Raw genomic sequence first — 20,393 nt, forward strand, 5'->3', positions numbered from 1 at the left:
AGGCAGACTCTTAGCCTGGTCTACAAAGCTTTTATACCAGTTTCACTATTTCTATCAGGGATGTGAATTTTTACTGAAATAGTTACAGGAATACAACCTCTCATGTGGAGACAGTTATACCAATAGTATAAAGGCTCCTTAGGTCTGGTCAACACTAGGAAATTAGGTTGGTATAACTACGTTGCAGGGGTGTGAAAAGTCTACATCCCTAAGCGATGCCGTTAAACTGACCTAACCCCCAGTGTAGACAGTGCTAGGCTGATGGGAGAATTCTTCTGTTGATCTAGCCACTGCTTCTGCGGGAAGTGGATTAACTATTTGGGAGAACCCCTCCCGTTGATGTAGGTAGTATCTTCACTGAAGCACTACAGCTGCGGTACAGCTGCTCCACTGAAGCATTTGAAGTGTAGACAAGTCCTTATAACGGTAAACTTATTGCCCTTCCCATACAGAAATAATCCATACACATATAAGCACTTTTATTCCCGCAAAGCTGCTCTCTGTTCAGTTAAACATTGAACTTACCCCTCACATGTGAAACAAGCTGTACTGGTATTGCATCTACACTAGGGACTTGTGCAGGCACAGCTGTGTCAGGGATCATCCACCCCCTGTCCAAGGGAAGTCTGCCAGCAGAACTCTGTAGTGTAGACATAGCTGTAGAATCCACTAGAGAGGTGGAAAGTAGGAGAGACAACACACCATGCAAACCCAGAGAGGAATGTCTCTGGTATCAGTGTGACAGGAGAGATGATGAGGTGTTTTCTGCTCTGGAATAAATGGCAAGGGGTGGAAAGATATTTCTGGTAATTATTAGAAAGGATAAAATACCTTTCACTAAAAAGAGAGAAAGAAAAGGGTTGCCAATTCTTGTGATTTTATCACAAGTCTTGTAATGATTGGTGTTTTTCTTAAAGCCCAGCTCCTGGAGGCATATGATGCAGTGAAATTCTCAGTTTCCTTTCACACCCCCTTCCCCCTTTAAAAACAAAAAAAGGTTTCTACCAGAAGCCAGTGCAGGGAACTAATCCTCACTATGTACACCTATAAACACCATCTCATAATTGTTAAACCAGTTTCATAATCTTGGGGGCCTGACTCGGGAGGTGTGAATGCTCGGGACTGGCAATGCTAGGCCGGCAGGACAGGACAGGACAGAAGAGCAGACAGAAGGCTGACGCTGTGCAGCGATCTCCCACGGAAACGGACATGCTATCAGTGCCCAGCCCCACTGCCCAGCCCGTCCTAGGCAGACGCTGTTTGCACTAGGGATCAAACTCCACAGGCGCTGCGCGTTCTGCAGGCGCAGCTTGTCACGGCAGGAAAGGACTGAACTGGACCGAGCTGGCTGGGGTGTGCTGTGCTGTGCCCTGCCCTGATCGGCCCTGAAAGCAGCTGGGCAAGGAAAGGGTTAAAGCTGCTGCCGGAACCCCACAGGATTGGTTGGCTGAGGCTCCAGTCTGGGCTGGGAAGGGTTAAGGGTGTGAGGCGTCTCCGGGCTGCCCCCGGGGGTTGGCTGCTGCAGCTGACTCCTCCTGGTGAGCAGAACTGAAAGCAGCTGGGGCAGGGCAAGGCAGCTAAGCCATAAAGCCACATCGACTGACTCGGCTCGGCGAGGGAGGGAGCTTGTTGCGCGTCGCTTAGTCCTGGTGCAGGTGAGAGCGCGGCGTTCTCAGCGCAGGGCCCGGCCGCGGAAAGGGGCTGCGCGTTGGAAAGTTGCCAGGAAAGTGATCGGGGGAGTGAGGAGGCGGGGGGCGCGGGGACTGATGCTGTGTAAGGGGGGGGGGGGGGAATACCCGCTCCCGGGGCGCGTAGCTTTCCCAGCTCTCCCCATCAGCTTACTGGGTCCTTAAGGGGCATGAGGTGGGGGTGTCCGTGCCCCGTAACCGGGCGGGAGCCCCGTGCCTCTTCTATCCCCCCGCCTCCCCCCGCCGGGCTCAGCAATTCCCTGGTTTGTGCTGCCACCAATCTGGCTGGGTCTGGGGCTCCGAAAGGCCCAGCTTGGGGTGTGTGTGTGTGTGTGTGGGGGGGGGAGATAGTTGATTCTCCAGGAGACCCCCCCCGATCCCCTGAGCCGCGTTTAGCTCCCTCCTGTGGCGGTGTTGGGGAGGTGGGGTGGAGGAACTGAGGCCCCCAGCGAGCAGCGGGGCTGGCTTGTTTTTCTCTTGAACTGGGGCCAAACGCGATGGGCATTTCTGGGAAGGAGTTACTGGGGTTGCAAACCAGCTCGGTGAGATTTTTTTCGCCCTCCCCCCCGGGTAGTTTGGGAGATTCCCTGGCACAGCCCCTGTGCGGGTCTGCGACTGCACTTGCGCCTGCCACTCTAAGCGCGGGGGACTTTCCGAGTGGGCGAGATCAGAGCGAAGCGTGTCGGGGGCTTTCACGGGATGGGTGGTGGGGAAAGTCCGTGTGAACGTTCCAGAATCAATCCCCCCCCGCCCCGTGTACAGCCCTCGTGTCTGAGAGAGCAGCGGCCCGGTGCTCCGGGACTCCCTCGGCTGAAGTGTCTCCTTCTCTGGCGCCCCTGGTACGGAGTGCAGGACCCGAGGGCCCAAGACGGTACTAGGGGGCTCCCAGTGGGAAGGAAAAGAGCGATGCTAGCCTGGAGGGGCTTGAGCTGTCCGAGGCGAGGGGGGGACAAGACAGCAGCGATTATGGCTCTTCAGCTGCCTGGCTTGGAGGCAAACGTTAAAAGATCTGCTTTTAACAGAGTTGTTGCCTTTCGGGGCAAGCGGCTGCCATTGCCGTGCTAAGGAAGGGGACCTCTAAGGCAGGTGAGAGTAGCTCAATTTAGTAAACGTAAACGATCTCGTTTAATACATCGAGCTAATTTCACCTGCCACAGAGGCCCCTTCCTTAGGAAGGCTACTTACTTCGGAGCACTTCTGTCTGAGGCGTGGCCAGATCTGCTGAGCTGCCTTTGCTTTGGCATGCTGGCTTCATTCAAAGCTGTTGTTTCCTGGTGTTGGTTTAAGCTGGAGGTAGCTATGGCACTGTAATGGACAAGGACTGCCCTGAATGGAAGTGGACGTATAGCTGCTCCAGGAGGGTTTCTCCTGCTGGAATGTAGCAGCTGCTACCAAGTTGCTAGGACTAAGCTGCAGAGGGGGCAGGTGCTCAGATCTCATTCAGCTATGCCATTTATCCTGGAAACTAGAGCTGGAAAAGTCCCATTTTACTACCAGTGCAGGATTGTTCCTGACAGTTCATTGTGCCTTGTCCAGTCTGCTATATAGCTATCAACTGAGGTTCCTCCCATCAGTCTACCACCTCTGTGGTAGGTGTGGACACTGTGGTTATAATCCAGCCTAAATCTTCCTGTGGTACAGAGGTGTCTAACAATGATAACTTCTCTCCCTTCTTGATGTCTGCTCCTCTTTTAACATGTAATTTTCATGGTGTTTCTCCCACCAGCCAGTCTTGTTGGTGGTTTCTTACCAGGCTAAATGTATTTAGCGCACTTAATTGTTCCCCATATGTCACTCCCTTCAGCCTCTTGATTGCTCTTTGCTGTCAATATCTTATAATGTGGTGCCCAGGACTGAATACTACATGCAGGTGTGGTCTTGCTAGAGCTGTATAAAGTTGCACAGTTGCTTTGCTGATCAATGATGCTATTGCATTCTGCTGCCCTGCAGAGTGCCCTACAATATGTACCACAGTGGCTTCAGTCTAAAGTGACTGTCTAAGCTTTTTTAACTGTCTTTTTTACAGTATCAGTTACCTTCCTCTGAAGCATCCAGCACTATAGGATACTAAGTAGTCTGGGACCCTTCTGTTTTTGGAGGTGACACTCCTGTATGTCCTGTCACAACAGTTAAAATGTTAGGATGCTTTGCAGCTGTCCAGGACCAGTGGCAGGGCATTTTTTTTGAAGAAGCCTGCTTATTAAACTTACCCTAGTCTTGCAGTCTGAGCGCATTGTGTAAGGGTCACCTGTTCATTCAGGCTGTTAGGTTATGCCGTGCCCCCCCCCCCCCCCCCCCCCCCCCCCCAGTGATAACTATCTATTTATGTACCCAGATCCTGCATGGTTTCCATTGCTAGGTAACTTAAATAGTTCACAGGTTTTTTCACGTGCTTTCGTGATTAGCCTAAGGCCTAAGAAGCTGTATGTTATCCTGTTTAGTATTGCTGCACATACTACCTTTTGTTCAAATGAATGGTTGATCTTTCTCTTTGTCTGGAAGTGTGATGAGCTTTGTTTAATTGCCTTAGTGTCCTCCAGCTGTGAGCTCCACAGGCCATTTTTTTTTCTTGGCTCAGTATAGTTATTCCTAACCCTTTACAATATATTTGCCTTGCCTTGGAGTCTTTCAGGGGCATTAATGGTATTTGGGTAGCCTTTGTTAGTGATGATGGGATTCTGTTCCTGTTAGATGTCATAACAGGATCTTCAGGAACTTGTCCTGAACATGACGCATTCCAGAAATGGTGCAGCCTGTTGCATGTAAAAAGGCTGTTGCCAAAGGTATGGCTGAGAGCATCCATTGTAGCTCAACGTTCAGTTCTTACCTGTGAACTATCTACTTTGCACTAGGATTCCTTATGAGCAAGGACTGATGGGAAGCTACACCTAAATCCTACTGCAGGGCCCCTGGGTTCTGCAGGACTTTGGACACTCAGTTTCATTTAAACAAATGGCAGTTTGGAAGTGAATAGATATCGAAATGAATAGTCAATACAGCAGCCCCTGTGTATTCTCACTAAATTCACTTTCATAATCTGTTCCCATGGCTTTCAGAGACAAGGTGGGTGGGGTAATGTCTCATTGGATCAACTTCTGTCGATGAAATAGACAAGTTTTTGAGACAGCTTATACAGGCTTTTGTAATATCAGAGACTGAATCTCTTTAGTTACATCTTGTACTGGATGGCAGAGCTTGAGATTTTAGTGGCTGGGGCCTCTGCCCTTGCCTGCAGCGCTGGGGCACTTACACAGTAGTGACTTGGATCCAAGAGTACCCCTTACGTTACAGAAGCAAGAAGTGGCTCGGTGTGAAACATCATGGATGGGAGATGTCCAAGAGAACCCAAGTACTGAACAGGTCCAACCCTGAATAGCTTATGAGAACACAGCCTGATTGGCTACCCTAATGGATTCTGTGTAAGGGAAGATGTGAGACTGGTCAAAAGGTTTCACACTCTTGGGATATGTGATGCTCCCTCTCTTTACATAGCACTCTCACTTTGGGATACCATCTTCTCCCCAGGCTGCTTTTATGTCTGAGGAGAAATGCTTCTCTTCAATCTCTGATGCTAGTCTGGTGGTGCAATGGGATTGATTTGGTATGCAATGCTCATGATCACATGCCGCCTCAGATCTGAAGGTCAGAAATTTTGTGGCTAGACTCCTACAATCTGGTGAGATTAAACTATCTTCTAATGCCACAACCTCTATAGCAGAACCAGTATTGCAAAGAACTATGGAGAGGAGGCTAGTGTTTCAGAGACATCTTCACAGACCCAGTAATAAGCTGATATTGCACATATTGGTATATAATTATCTGATGGCAAACTGGTTGCAAAGGTGACATTCTTCCTGTTTTATAGGATGCTGAACAAGCACTGTATGTGTAGACACGAACAGGACAAGGATCTGTGGGAAAGAAAGCAAATTGGCTTGGTTATGCTTGGACACTTTCAGGTGTCACTCCTATGGGTGTCCCAAGCACAGGACACTGATTTTGCTTGGAACAACTGACTGGAGCAGCATGTCCAGCCCTGCTCAGGCACAAACTGATTTGTGGGCCTGGTACCAAGTGTCTGTTGGAGCAAGAGTTCCAGCTACTCCATAAAACCACGAGACAGTTGTGTTCCTGAGGTGCCTTGATGCTTGTTCACATTAGGATGTCACAGCTCTGTGCTGGGAGAAAAAATTTTTTTTGGCACTGGTTAGTCACTCTGCAAGTCAAAACTCAGATTCAGGGACATTCCCAATTTCACAGAGGTGGGTGGTTTCTGTGAAATTACAGTCTTGCTACTTATGTTATCACATACTTAATTACCTCTATGGGGGAGAAATCTGTTTGCACTAGAACAGTTCCACTTAAGTAAGCTGGTTTAGTCCAGGACCCAACTTGACTTTGGTTGGTTGGTCTTCTCTATTGTACTGACCAGCAGCAGGTCCTGGGAAGAACAACCTGGGCTGTGTGTACCACAGGGTCTCTAAACACTTCCTGCTTCTGTGTGAGAGTGCACAGTGTTGTGAGTCTGAGTTTAGTGTGAAACTGGGGTTGAGAGTAGGGGACCTCTCTTCTCTCTGTATTGGGTGATGGTAGCTAGGCGGAGGCTTTGGGTGTTGACTAAGTTTCATACCAGTGCATGAGACAGAGCGAGAGAGCTTTCTCCATAAGGCTAGTCCTACCTGATTTCACAAGGGAGGAGACTCCAGGCAGACATCACAGCTTTAATAATGCAGCTCATCTGGACTTTCCTCATTCCTGTTAGCATGCTGCTTTGTTTAGGTTTTTCAGCATAGACAGATGTAAGGTAACCTAACATAACCAACGTAGGTTGTCAAAGGGGATGCCCTAACAGGGCCTCTTCCTGGCTCACTATCCAGCTGCTTGCATTTACACCCCTTCTGCAGGTGCCGCTGCCTTTTTGTTTTAGGACTTCATGCAGTATGGCTGAACTTAATGTGGCATTTGTAGCTTGCCACTGTCTGGGGAAGGCTTTTCTCCTTCTCCTGGCTGTGAAGATGACTGAATTGGGGACAGAGTTTGAGGCATGTGTCACAGAGGAACTCTAAGTTCTGGCCTGCTTCAGAGCAATCTCAGACTTGGCAGATGTTTTATACCCTGCTAACTTCCTATGCTTCTATGGGGTCCATCTGTATGAAGCTTTTTTCTTCTCTTTTTAAAAAAGAGAGAACTAAGTGTGGGGAGGGAGGAGAGTGTTTCTCTCTCCATCCTAGTTTGAATACTGATTGACCAGGCAAGAAGCACACCATGGAAGGCAGCACTGTTGGAAAGATCTCTAAATATGTACTTGTGGGACAGACGTCTTAGTCTTTGCATGGACTCTCTCAGCTTTCTCTCAGCTAACCCATTTCTTCCTTTTTAAATTCTTAAAGATCTGCTTAAGAAACTTACAAGATCTCTTATCATAGACCCTTGACCTCACTCAACCTCTAAAGAGTTCCTCATTTGGATCTCCTCAGACTGCAGATTCACCTCTAAATGGCACGTACCCCCACACTGGCTTGCCCCTCAAAAGGAGGTGGAGCACTCCATGCTGGGATCTGTAGTCTTTGTAGGACACACTGCCTTCATTAAAGATGTAAAGATAGGGGATAAATATGGCCCACTGGCTTCTCTACCTAATTCCATGTCTTAATGGGTAATAAGTCATGATGACAAAACTGGGAAAATGGAACTCCCTGTGAATGCCTACACCTTTCATTCAGGGTAGTCAGGAGCAAGGGCTCCTCCATCAGGAGGTAATTAAGGATGGATTTTTGGAGGGATAGTTATATGAAACTTCTTCCCTTTGGGGATTTGTTTAAATATAGGACAAAAGATTATCTAAACCTCCAGCTCATCAGGTGGCTTGTAAATATCTTACAAATGAGGGGTTAAGAAGTGAAGGGTAGGCATTAAAGGCAGTTCTCAGCATGGCAAGAAGTTAATGGTGGAGGTGCCCAGGCACTTGTGCTAGTGCTGATGGTCCACATACAATGGAAGATGGGTTGAGTAGCACTGTGGCAGAAACTTGTGAACACTTCATATAGGACATAGTTTCTCCACCTGTGGTCCAGGAGTACGTGAGACACAAGCAGGGGGTACCTGGGGAAAAACAGAGTGAAGGGGAGGCAGGCGACTTCTGGGGAAGCCCATGGCAGCCACCCACTTTCCAGCTGGGAAGTGAGCGGCAGCCCCCAGCTTCTGGCATAGGCGAGCGGCAGCCCCCTGCTTCCCGCCTGGTCCCAGATCCCAGGTGGGAGTCTGGTGGCAGCCTCCTGCATCTCGCGAGCTGGGCTCGCAGCTGGGTGGCAGCCACCCATGCCCCAGCTCCGAGCCAAGGGACAGCCTCCAGCGCCCTAGCTTGAAGATGAGCAGCAGCCCCATGCTCACATCCCTGGGTCCCAGCTGGTGTGGAATCCTCCTCTGCCCCAGCTCAGATTGGGTGGCAGTCACCCACTTCCTGGGCTGGCAGCTGCCTGCAACTTGCCCAGGTGGCAGCCCCCCTCCCTGGCTCAAAGCCAGTGCCCATAAAACTTGTCAATTTCACTGCTCAGCTAGAGCAGTGAAATTGACAACTGACAGCACCAGATTTTACCAGTTACCCTCCTTCCCTGTCTCTCGCCCTCCTTCCCTGTCTGTCACCCCTTCCTCCTCTCAACTCTATGGCAAAAAATTTGGCACGGTACTTTATATTCCCCAGCATTGGCATGCCACTCAAAGCCTCCTAGCTTTGGCCAACCTCACCTCTAGCCCAGGTACATACTTGAGTTGTGCACCCCTGGTGTAAAGGTGGTAACCCTACCCACACTAGATCTGACAGATGTCATATCACAGCCTTATATACTCAGTCCTTCTTCCAACATATGGCTCCCATTAATCTGTAAATATAAAATCCTGTGGAATATTGAGTGTTGGGGTACATATTAAAACTTTCAGAAGTTATGAGGGTTCTTGCTACTTAAAAGGTTGAGAAACACTGCTGTAGACCACTGACTTGTTCCCATGTGACTAGGTCCCATGATTGAGTACTGGAGGCTGCTATGGCTGGGCCTCTGCATGTAAGGGTGTCAGGGCTGCGGGTATTCTATAAAAGGAGGAGCATAGTCTATTGAGATAAAGACTTTCCTGTTCGGGGGCTGAAGGGAGTGACCTATCCCTTTGCATATGTGACTTCAGAGCAGCAGCTTGCCATCTCTTTCCCAGTTGGAATATACTGGGTGAATTGGCAGCCTGAGTGATTGGCTCGTGAACCCCCTGAAGGGGGAGGAGGTAAATCTCCTGTAAATCACATTGCTGAGCAGAAACTTCTTATGCTGTCTCAGCTGTGGACTGCATCCTCTCTCTCTCTCTCTCTCTCAAGAGACCTGTCTAGACAGCCTGTTACCAGTGGTCGGGTATGACTGACTCCCTGAACTGCACCTTGTTCCTTCGTGCTGCTGCAGGGTCCATCTGGCATTCAGCTAGGCCATAGCTCTCATGCAGGAGAGAATGGGAACATCAAAGGCCATTTTAAACCTTTAGCAACATGAGCCACCTTGATGTAATGTTTCATGGGGATTCAGCGTATTATTCAGCTTCTGCCAGGCGCTAGTTTCAGTTTGGTCAAATGCTGTGGAGTGGCGCAGTGATTGGAGGGAAAATTCCTTATGCTAGGGCAAGTCGGACACATAGCACAAATCCCATGGAGCTGAGAAGCTAATCCTGGCTCAGAAATTTGAGCCTCTTTTATAAGGACACATTCTTTCTGCTCAGGTAGAAATAAGCCTATGTTCAACCCTGTACTGCATATGGGTCTGGGTATGCTGGGTCTGGATGTCCAAACTTTGATTTTTAACTCATTTTGGCTGCTAACCTGCATTAGGGTTTAGGTTTACATAGATATTCCTCAGCCGTAATGCCTGCCTTCATCTTTGATGGATGACTAGAAACTTGCTTGTCTCTGACTTCAGATTTTAATTCACTTTTGAACTGCATGGTGTGCTTTTTGGCTCTACCCTCCTACTGAGCTTATGTAGGAGGTGACTCTAGGCTGGATCTGAAGACCCTGCTAATTGGTTGGCCATTGTGCTGCAAATGGAGAATCTCCTGGTTTAGCTAGTGCTAGACTCTTCTGTAACTCCCGTCACAGTGGATACCCAGTACACTCTGCACAAGATGTGTGAACCAAGAACTAAGAGGCTCTTTCCTCAGTGGTGTCGCTGTTCTAAACATGCCAGTTTCCAGGGAGCAATGTGGTATCTAGTCTCTCTTCAGTTTCACTGTTGATTTCTCAACCTAGCTGGGCCAGGCCTCTAGCTGGAGATGCACCTGAATTGCTGTAATTATGAAACTACCTCCCTGCTTGTTTATAAATCAGATAGGTCTGGAATTATCTAGGTGTGAACCTGGTGATGTGCCTAGTCCTAGCCTCACCTTGGTAATTGTGCAATGAGTCTCCTAAGGTTTGCTTGTTGATGCTGGTGCTTTACCTTGCCCCACAGCCAAGACCTTCTCTCCTTAGCTTCTGTAGCGCTGGCCACCTGGATATGAATGTTGGTTTGCAAGTTGTGTTGGGTTGCAAGCTTGTTTTTGGTCGGCTAAGTGGGACCCATTCAAGCTTCCCAGTTGGAAAGGATGTGACAAAACATCAGCCTTTTCTTCCACCTCAGTCGGGCTTCCCTTTGTCCACTGCAACAAGGCAGCATAGCTGTGTGGGACAAAGGGGGCTACTGACTTGCAAGTTACTTCACCTTTCTGAGCCTCTACTCTCCTCCCACCTTCTTAAATAGAAGAAACAAGTAAACTATTTGGAGCAAGGGACTGTCGTTATTAGCACAAAGGGAGCAGGATCTCAGTACTAAAACAATACAAATAAACTTCTTAAATGTCATGCTTCTTGCCTTCAAAGCTCTGCTCCGCTTTGCATCTCTGATTTGTCTGTTCTCTTCTTTGCCCCACCCCCAACAAACTTCCCAAGTTGTTCACCAGGTGTATAATGCACTCCCCATCAGTCTGTCAAGCTGCCACACTCTTCCTGCATTCAAGTCCTACCTTAAATACACTTTCTCTGAAAGCGATCCCTGAAACTATGAATGCTGTTTTTCCTCCTGCTGGGATGTGCAGTATCCTATCTGCCTCTTGGTGGGTTTTTTTTGAGACAGGAACTGGTTTCACTGAAGGTCTTGTGCAGCAGAGGGAGAGCAAAACTAATAATGGTCCATGGACCACAGCTGGAGGAAAAAACCCTAGTTACCTAGTTTTATGGGCTGTTAAAATGTACACCCTTTCTGGCATTTCCTTCTGTCTCTTACTAGTGAGAACATGCCTGTGATGAGAGCTGAATGGGAATCTGAGGGAGGTGCTTGGGGGAATAATGGGAGCGTAGCAAGAACAATGGCTGTCTGGAGCCATGACACTCACAGAATGGGTAAGAAAAAAGACCATAGCAAGGAGATGCTGGGGCCTTGGGGGGAGGGGATCAGACACTGCTCTCAAAAGCAAACCTCCATTGCCTCTTGGCTTCACAAAGCTACTGCCACCCTCTTCTCTCTCCTCCCCCTTCACCCACCCCTTCCCCCCCATGATGTGATGCAGAATCAGATGTGCTGGCTGCCTGCTCCATATGGGGAACTGGTCTAAAGTCAAATGACCCCAGCTATTCTCATCCTCTTCCCCCGCCCCACCCCCACCTCCGATGTATGTGCTGGGGAAGGGCATTACTGTAAGAACAAACCTGAATGAATGAACTCTGAATGCATTAGAGCAGTGATACTCAGACCTTAGTGGTTCAGTGATCAACATTACCCCCAAAAGCCACAGTAGTGTGATTATTGTTTCATTTACTATTTATTGTATATAAAAAAAATTCTCTCAGCAAAATGACCAAGTGTTTTCTCAGTTACAATTGGTTAATAACATAGTACAAGCATCCAGATTGGTTAATAAAAACACTAATTTAGTTAATGTGTAATGATACGATTTTTGTCATGGAAGTCACGGATTCTGCAACCTTCTTTGGCTTCAGTCCTCCCACAGCAGGGCTTCAACTGTCAGTTGTGCACGCGCTGCCCCGCACCGCCCCCTCAACCCCAGACAGGTCGTGGGCTTCCATTAATTTTTATTTATTGCTTGCAACCTGTCCATGATGAGAAATTCCAGTGACCGTCTTAATTGTAATCATGTGATGCAAAGAGCTGCTTGTGAGCCTCTGAGTGTCACTGCATTAGAGTAAAATGGAATAACTGAGCATCTTGGTTTGAATATATGGAAGCTGTTCCTGGTTCCTGAAGAGTGGCCCCTGGATGTGATGACAGCCATCTGGCTGGAAGGTGAGAAGGGGCTGGTCTGTGTCCTAACTCTTCTTGGTAGGGATGAGAACCTTTTTCTTTCAAGGCCCACACGGGTCTGTTTAAACTAGTGTTCTTGCTCCCATTTTAACTAGTTAATTGCCAGAGTGCTCATCTTAAAATAAACCTAGAAGAAACACATTTGGAGTGTCTGGGTTAGCATTTGAAAAGTTGTGTTCACTTGAGTGAGTTGGCAGTCTTTTAACTAGAATTTTTGCTCCTATAGTCACTCTGTACTACATGTACAGTGAAAGATTTTGCTTTCTATCTAGGGCCCTTGTCTAGACTAGAATTTCAAGGCATGATGGTAGCACGTTGGCTAACATGCCACTAACTTGCTCTAGAGCCTTGTTTTCAGTAGGAAAAGTGTAATCCAACATGTTAAAATCCTAGTGTAAACAAGGCTGTTAGCTGGTTTAGATAACCCATTTTTAGGACATGATAAGGCACACTACTTTTAACTAGCTTGCCTTATAGTACATGCTAGTCAATAGTTGAACAGAACACCTCAAATCTCTCTCTCTCTCACACAATCTTTTCCCTAGTGCAGATGCAGATTACCGTATTTTACTTCAATTTAGTTTATTGGCTCCCTCAATGTGTGCTTAAACACATTTTAAGATTTGCCCTGTTTACATGAGGTTTATAAAACATGTTGGCTAACTCCTTTTTTTTTAAAGAGTCTTAAACACCATTTACCCTAATCTAGCCATCATTGTCAGCTCTTCCCCATTTCTAATTGGACAAAGTGGGACCCAGTCCCTGAATGTCTTGATTTGGTTAGCTAACATTTGTGCTGTGATCTGAAGATGTAAAGTGCTGCAGAATCTAGATGGGTTTATACTATATTACTTGCAGATGCTGGGTTCTTACTCTCACTTGGTGATTACATGGGACTCTCTCTTTAAATGAAGGCATTTTCATGGGGTCACATAGTTCCTTAGGGAGACTTCCTACCATGGACTACCTATGAGCAGGCAGGAGGGGCTTCAAGAGAATTTGAGATTTCTGGGTCCTAGAGTTGAAGTGGATGGGTCATCTATGCCTAGCCCTGTTTCTTGCATCTGAACTCCTGCTTTGGAAAGTGAGCACCTCACTTAATCAGCTTATTACAACACTAAAATTCCCATTTTGAAGAAGAGGTATACTGGGAATGACCAGGTTCTTCTGGCATAAAGATCAAGATCATGATGTATTTGGGGGCGAAAAAACCAGTCATTGGTACCTTAACACCCACCCCAGTGTTGTTGGAGATGGCACTGGTTTTGAAGTCTAGTCACTCATGCGTTCAAGACACCAGGTGTTGTACAATGGAACTAGTTTATGGCCTTGGATCTTCTGAAGTGGATCTTTCAGAGTGAAGTAGATGGGACTATTGATCCTAATCTGGTATCCTCCTGGTGAATGGATCTAGCTGTGAAAGGCAAAATAGAATTCCCTAATGCACTGTGCAGTACTGTGTATGGGTAAGGAGGAGAACCTTTCTGGTCCATCTGGTAACTCTCTTGGACCCTGAAGGGGCCTTGATTCCGTTCGCTTTTTATAACATGTATAACTAGAATATCAGGTCCACAATTATACATCCAATTGTTAAATCTAGTGGAGGCCTTAAGTGTTCTGACTGTATAACTGGAACAGCATTTTCTTTAGTAATTGCCCTTTGCTTCTATTGAAGATGGAATAACTTCACTATAAGGCCTTTGTTCATAAAATGAAATCACCTACATGGTGTGAAACTTGGAGCTGGATCAGTTCCCTGTTGGCCAGTATCCTGGCATTGTAATAAATGACAACTAAAGGAGAGGTCACACATTCCTGCATTTTAGCTGCGTTCTGTGCCTGGGAGTTCAATACAGAGCTGTCTAGTGGGCAATGTACACTTTTTTGTCTTTGGCACAACTGTCTGTTTCCTGCAATGGCCCATCCTTCAGCTGAAGGTGGTGAGGGTGTCGTAACCTTTCCAGACTACTGTACCTCTTCAGGAATTTGGTTTGTCTTGTGTACTCCAAGTTTCAGCTCACTTAAACTACTTGCTTACAAAATCAGACCAAAAAATAAGTGTCACAGCACACTATTACTGGGATAATTGCTTGCTTTCTCATTTTGTCTATGAAATTTTAGTTTTTTATGTAGCCTGTTGTGAAGTTTAGCAAATATCTAGATGAATTGATATACTGCCAGAAGACTTCTACGTACCCCCAGAGGCCAGGACTAGGAGTTGAACTTCTGGATTCTGTCACAGCACTGCCCCAATGTGCTGTGAGAAGTCAGTCCCTCTACTTCTGTGCCTACATAGTTTAATGTCTGAATGCTTCAGATACTCAGCTTACTTTCATGGGTTCCCTCTGAAGTAGGAAAGTGGCTTTCCTGTTTAGTGACTCTTTTGAGGATGTGGAGCTGATGCAAAGAACTCAAGATCAGTCTGTGGTGGAGCTAAAAATAGGCACCCCATCACGCCTGTAAAATCTATGGAGTTAATCACAGGACTATCCTGCCTTGACTAACTTCTCTTTAAAATGTACTTGCTTAGGTGCTGAGGCTTAGTTAATATTTGTAAGGCACTTGGAGATCCTTGGATGAAAGGTGTTGAACATAGCTGCTTTAAAGAGGCCAAACTGCAGCTTTCCAGGCTATGCTCCTGCTGGCTCCTCTCAGACTAGTGTTCTTCCGTGAACTCTGTGGTGCAAATTTAGAACATAAGACACTTCAGCAACTGGAAAAAGCCACCCAGCCTGCCTTGTTTCTGGTTCAGCTTAACCCATTTACTAAACTGTCAAAAGCCTAAGTAGAACACAGTATGTGTAAATCTGGAGACTCCAAAGAGGCCCTTCCTTCTCCCTGAAACAGAGCCAGCTTTTAAAACTTGCTCTCTGCTGCAACTGCCAAATTCCTGGGGAACTTATCCCATATGTCTGACAGGACTGCTTCAGGCCAAGAGGAAAAGTTCTCTCTACTGACGCAGTTGTCAGTCAGAGTGAATGTCTGGCTTTCTCAGGGCTGTTTGATTGCAGAATAGAGTGATGCTAACTATAGGTGACAGGGCTCAGTTGACTAATGTTCTCATGTCACTCCAGTTAAAGCTGCTAGAATCACCTGGTTGGTACCACATGCAGTCTCTGGGACAGCAGAGTGTCTGCACGTGTCACTTACGTCGTGTCACTGGGACTGTCCCAGGCTGGGTGCAATTGGAAGTCTTCCTACCATCCTGCAAGGTCAGAATCTCTCCTAGCTGGCTTTGTATGGTAAAGGGACTGGATTGTTTGGCATTGGCCTTGTCTAATGAGACTTCTTATTGCAACACTTCATTTTAAACAAATGCTTTGGCTACAAGTCAAGTACTTTCACTGCAGCTTCTGTAACTCCCTTTGTAGTCTTCACTGAATCGCTTCTATAGCGACAGCAAGGAGGAGTGCTAAACAAACACCTGCAGCAGCAGCTCTGGAGTTGCTCAGGCCTCATAGTGAAGAGACTGCTTTCCCCTCCAGTGATGGCAGAATGCTAATCTTGCACAGGGTCCTAATACTTCAGGCAGCTTCCATAGTAACCTCCAACAGGGCTGGCTTTTAAAATGCCCAATTTAAAACATGCTGTCGCTTTGTCCATGACTTTGAGGCACCCAGGAACACTCAGCACATTGGGTGGGCTGGCTAGACTCCAATGCATCATGTGCAGCAGAACTGCCACAGACTATGCCACTCAACAATGGGACAGTTGCTTTGGGGTGGGGGTGCAAATCCCAGTTCTTGAGCTGGAGGAAGGGGAGTGTCTTAGACATCCACTCTTTACAGCTTTTGTCTGTCTTTTTATATTTTCCATTCTTTAGAAAGGACAGGGTGCTTTAAGTAGACAGGGTCTCTATTCCATGCAGAAACTTTACCTTTGACTGATTTGATATCCTTCCAATGCTGGCTGCATCAGTCCCCATGTGTCCCAAAAGTCTGGCTATTATGAAACATGCTGTTTGTCCCGGTTTCCGTGACTCGTTGCTCTTGTGCTCATGTTCACTGCTGCCAGGTTGCTTTGCTGGTGACAGGGTTGTGAAGTCAGGTTGGGTGCAATGAATCCTGGTGCACTTGATCTCATGGGACACTTCTGAGCCTACAGCTGGAAACTAAACTTCTTCGTGGGTGGAAGGAACTGGTGGTGGCAGGTGCAGACTGGGCTTGGTTGTAGCCATCTGGTGGCTCACGAGTTGCAACATCGATTCTTTAATAGCAGGGTCCCCTCATGCCAGTATTATTTGGGTCTGCTTTCTTTTTGCCCTCAGGCTTTTTGGTCACTGCCATGAAACTGACCTGTTTGCAGACTTGGAGAGGTGGTACTGGGTTGGTGTGGGGGAGGGGGAGTCTCTCCTTGTCAAGCTTTTCTTTCTAACCATATAGTTAGAATCTCATGGGCAGTTTAATAGTTCAGATTCTGCAGCAGTTAATGGCTTAGTCCTCACTCAAATTGCCAAGGAAAGGCTGGCAAAGGAAAAGGTGGGTGTTCTCTCTACACCCCTTTAGGGAGTAAGAAAGTAGGTTTGCTCCCCCAGCCCTTACAGATCTCTGGAATGGATGATTAGAAGTCTTGAGAAGGCTATAGTTTATCAAGGGTTTAACTTCTGAGATGTGCTAGTGCCTGACTTTTGTTGTTTCCACTGTCTGTCATCAGATGACTTCCCTCTTCTGGGGTGTTAAACTTACTTTTATTTGTGAACAGGAACCCAATAGTGGAAAGTCCTCCTTGCCTCTCTGTCATCTTTATCTCCACAGAGGCTAGAACAGAGGAAGATAGGTCTTGACATCATGGGGGAGGGACAAAGCAACATCCTCCTCCCCACCACCACTCAGACTGCATAACTGTTGCCTCTTTACAGCCACAACCACATAGAACTGCACAGACTTACTTTGAGTTGACTGGAAGGAAGCAAGTGTCAAGCTGAACTGCAGCAGCAGCTGAATGATGAGGGCTTTTTGGGGTGGTGGCGGGGGAGACACTTAACTTAGGGAAGGACCCTACCAATGGGTCCTGTTTTGTTTGAGGTGGAAATCTAAGGCTTCTCTTTAATAAAGCAGGTTTTGGGGGGGCTTGTGCTTGTACAGTACCTAGCCCAGTGGGGACTCTATTCTGATACAAATATTTAAGTTAATTTTGGTTTGTCCAGTGCCAGTTGGAGGGCGGGTGGGATTTACATGAGCATGATGAGTGAGGTGTGGTCTGTCCCTGCTAGCCTCAAATCCTGACCTCAGGAACTCTACTGATACAGGCCTGCCATTAGGCTGGCTTTTAATGCTGTATGTGGGTTCCTGGAGCCCGCTTCTCCATAGAGGGAAGTGGGGCTCCTCAGAACAAGTTCTATATTAATTTGTCCAGCAAAGTGAAATATTAAATAGGAATCTGTCCTCAAGGCAGTGGGATTGTACCAGCTTCTCCATGATCCTGCTACAGGAAGGGTAGGGATGGAATGGGGGAGGGGAGCTGGCTAACAAATTAAAGCCAGTAATGATAACTGCATCCTGACTTTTAAAAACAGTCTCTTTTCAAAGCTAGAGTCCATAGTAAGGCTGAATTAGAGATGGTGTGGTCAAGTGGCATAGCCCCTTCTCCCCTAACTTAGGTTGCCAGTTTAAGTGTGTGTGTCAAACATTTCTATCTCCATATTTACACCTCTGCCTAGTGTTGGGATCATCACACTGGTGCATGGAAACCAGAAAACAAAACAGGTTAGATAAAGCATTCTTGAACTCCAGTGAACTAGACTTTGTGGCTAGTCTTGATGTGTTGCAACTGTTCCAGTCCTCTGACAAATGCTGTATCATGAGTCAGTTCCCCCTCATTTCCACAAGGGAAACAATGAAACTGACTAGGCAATGCTGTCAAATATACAAGGTGCACAAACCTAAAATAACAAGTAACTCTAAGTTGGTACCTGTAGTAGTAATCAAACAACTTTCAGACAGAAGTGTGCTGTTGAAAGGTTGCAATCAACTAAGATAAAAAATTCCAAATGCCCAGAATAGCCAATCAGGTTTCCTCTACATTCCAGAGCCTACTTTCTGGTTGGAAGGGTTCATGGCACAATTTTGTCAATAACACCTGGATTCTAGTTTGTCATAACTCCTGATTAATAACCCCCGGCAGGCACTGAGTGTAGTGGTCCCCAAACTTTAAGTTGTGCCCCTCCCATCCCCTCACCACCCAGCTGGGGTCAGGAACAGGGCCATGGTTCAGGTCAGGGGCCAAGGCAAGGCGTGAAGTCGTGGTTGGGGGGCAGGGCCAGAGCAGAGATCGTGGGGCAGAGCAGGGCTGGCTGGTGCTCCCTCCCCAGCCCTCCATGGGCCTGGGCTGGCCTGGATCCTGCCATGCCTTCCATGTTCCTCTGTACCCCACAGTTTGGGGACCTCTGCTCTAAAGCACTTTTTACTTCCTGCTGCATTTATTGCTTGCTTATTTAAAAACAAAAACTCTGCAATAATGGAATGACTGCTATCCCTAATGCCTGGTATTTCACTGGACACCCCTACTCTGCCTGTCTGCTCAGCATATTGATAAGTGAACCTCTTAATGATACCTCAGCTACAGGACCCAAACCAGAAAAGCTTTCACTGTTTAGCAGCAGATGAAGTGGGAACAACTCTAGCTAAATTAGCCTGGTTGCCTTATTTGGTGTCTTATCAGAAATTCAGCCTTACTATGGACTCTGCCCTTCATGGTAAGCATTCTTAACCTCTGATCTTGCCTAGAGGGGAGTTAGTTCTATGCCTCCTATTAAAGATAACAAACAGTATTGTAAAGGCGGCAATAAAAGCCACCAGTTTCCTAGGCATGTTCTCTCCCCCTCCCCCCTTCAATAACAGTGATATTTTTGCATCATATGATCAATGACAGACATTTTAAAATGAAGCCTTTTATTTATTTTTTTTTTAAATGACTTCAGTCTTGCTCTCAGGGAGCAGAAATCTTATTCATATCAAATGATGGGGTAACAGACACCCATCTGCATTCAGTTTGTTAGGTAACCCAGCCTAGAAGTGGAGAGTTAAGCGTTTTGTTTTCTTTTCACTATTAGGCTGAACATTTTTTTTTTTTTAAAGGGGACATTGCTGCCTTTTAAAGGAAGGGGTTAAATTTGTGGTAGGGCATCTTCCTTGCAATCTCCAATGTCCCTCTTTAAAAAGCTGTCATGGTGTTTGCTATCAAAGCTGAGTTTACAGCCAGGTTCTGTGTATAGTAAACTGTTTTGGGCACTTCCCAGCTGCACTTAAAGTCCAAGGCCATTGTAAATGTCAACAGTACAGAGCTTCTCATGTATTTTCTGCTCACTTGTTAACCTGATTTTGTTTGATAACTCCAGTCCTTGCAGGTTGTTGGCCTTAGGGGGAAGGCCGTGCTGTGACTGTGTTAGTTAATGAGCCTTTTGTTTACTATCACTAGTCATTAGCTGGTGGTGACATGGAGACTGCCACTTCCTCATTAGAGAGACAAGGTAGTGGATTAATGTTTTATTGAACCGACTTCTGTCTGTTAGAGAAGCTTTCAGTCTACATAGAGCCTTCTTCAGGTCTCGCTGATCAGTAGCCATCCTGATTTTTTTTTCCCTTTAAAACCCAGCCCCTGGAAACACTTCCATGCCTAAGCCCTCAAAATACAATAGTGTCATAGCTAAGCTTTAAAATGAAACTTTTCTAGTAGTTAGTGTCCCTGTTGCTTATGCTTTTGAGGCCCTCTTAGTCTCTTCCCTGGTCTACACTTACCTGGCGATTTGGCGGCAGTCAACAGGAGTTATGCAAGCTACACAGAGTAGCTTGCGTAACTCCTGTTGACTGCTGTGCTTCCATTCTGCACGGCGTCTTCACTGCATTGCACTGATGGGAACTGTGTTCCTGTCAACGCAGTGCTACACCACTTGAGGGCATGGTTTACCAGCGTCTACTTCTGGATCGATTGAGCAGTCAGTGAAGATAGGTTGATCTGATGGCGGCGACTTTGCTGCCATCAGTATAGACATACCCTCGGTCTCCCATCACATCCTTTGGAAAGGTTTCTCACCCCCCTGGAGTTAAAGGCAACTCTGTTTTTGAGTTTCTTTAGCTATTAGTGGTTATTAATGCACATAGTTGTCAGCCTTGCAGTGGGAATATCTCCTTGATGTCTGAACTCCAGATGGTCTCCAGCTCATTTGACCTTACTTTGTGGAGCTGTGCTTTGGCAGAGATTCCAGTTTCCCTGCTTTAGGGCTTGCATGATGAAGACAAAATGGGCAACTGCCTCTATGGCTTTGGATCACAAAGCAGGGTCACCAGGGCAGGGGAAGTGTGTATCTACTGGTTCTTAAAAAGATCAGCCCATCAACATAACCTCTGGGCACATCAGTCTCAAATCTAATGGCTCTAGAACT

General features: G+C 46.8%; 1 protein-coding gene across 1 annotated transcript in view; it reads left to right on the forward strand.

Moving 5' to 3' along the window:
• The first annotated feature begins 1,547 nt into the window (after positions 1 to 1,547).
• CD82 (CD82 molecule) overlaps positions 1,548 to 20,393 on the forward strand; it is a 54,162-nt gene continuing 35,316 nt past the window's right edge. Inside the window, exon 1 of the mRNA XM_067557596.1 lies at positions 1,548 to 1,655. The gene's annotated coding sequence lies outside the window, so the exon portion shown is untranslated. The remainder of the gene's footprint in view (positions 1,656 to 20,393) is intronic.

This window comes from Emydura macquarii, unplaced genomic scaffold, assembly GCF_026122565.2.
Source record: "Emydura macquarii macquarii isolate MOO-44397 ecotype Brisbane River unplaced genomic scaffold, CSIRO-AGI_Emac_v2 contig_1876, whole genome shotgun sequence".
Taxonomy (NCBI): Eukaryota; Metazoa; Chordata; order Testudines; family Chelidae; genus Emydura; species Emydura macquarii.